The 699-nt window shown below is 55.5% G+C and overlaps 1 protein-coding gene across 2 annotated transcripts in view; it reads right to left on the reverse strand.

The window, feature by feature from the left end:
- Mtif3 (mitochondrial translational initiation factor 3) overlaps positions 1 to 462 on the reverse strand; it is an 11870-nt gene extending 11408 nt beyond the window's left edge. For both annotated transcript variants that reach the window (XM_010623834.3, XM_010623835.3), the window contains exon 1: positions 350 to 462. The gene's annotated coding sequence lies outside the window, so the exon portion shown is untranslated. The remainder of the gene's footprint in view (positions 1 to 349) is intronic.
- Positions 463 to 699: the final 237 nt, after the last annotated feature.

Below are 699 nucleotides of genomic sequence, written 5' to 3' on the forward strand. Positions count from 1 at the left end.
GTGCGCCGCGTGCGTGTACGTGGGGTCTAAATGGCGGGGTGAGGTCGGAATGGCGGGGCGGGGCAGGGCAGAAACTAGCGAGCGTTGTAGGTCCAGGGCCGGCTTTATGTTTCCAGGCGCCTGGGAAGCTAGTGTGGCGACCTGGGCCGGAAATCCGCTTTACAGCCTGGCCCACAACCCCGTCCGGCTGCAGGATCTGGGGTTCCTCGCCGCTACTCTCCGCCCAGCAGGACGGCGTGATCCTAACCTCCCAGCGACACGGCCGAGTGCAGTGCTTCTTTCTCCCTAGGGTTATCCCTTAATAACACATCTCGCGCCGCCGGATCCCTCACTGCCCCGCGCCCCTCACCTTTAACATTAGCTGCACTGTGGTAGGCGAATTGTCCAGCCTGGAAGTTCAAAACAGTGAACGAGCGAGGAGGCAGCAGGGCCCCTTCGCTTTCCGTAGTGGGCGGGGCTTCAAACCTTGGTTTTTAAAGGAAAAGTGACGTGAGGCGCTGTGCCTTTCAGTTAGTGGAAGAAGCTCCCCCGAAAAAAAGTGCAGGCGTGGGGAAATAACTTGATTTCTGCCACTCCAGCAGTGAGCATAGGTCGAACTTTTGCAGCAATCAGAGCGTCACTTTGACTAGTTACACAATAGCAATCTTTTTATTTAATAAAATATTCAAAGTTTCTGTTGAAAGCCTGAGTTAGGGTGAG

Source organism: Fukomys damarensis, unplaced genomic scaffold (genome assembly GCF_012274545.1).
Source record: "Fukomys damarensis isolate Sample0158 unplaced genomic scaffold, DMR_v1.0_HiC HiC_scaffold_38, whole genome shotgun sequence".
Taxonomy (NCBI): domain Eukaryota; kingdom Metazoa; phylum Chordata; class Mammalia; order Rodentia; family Bathyergidae; genus Fukomys; species Fukomys damarensis.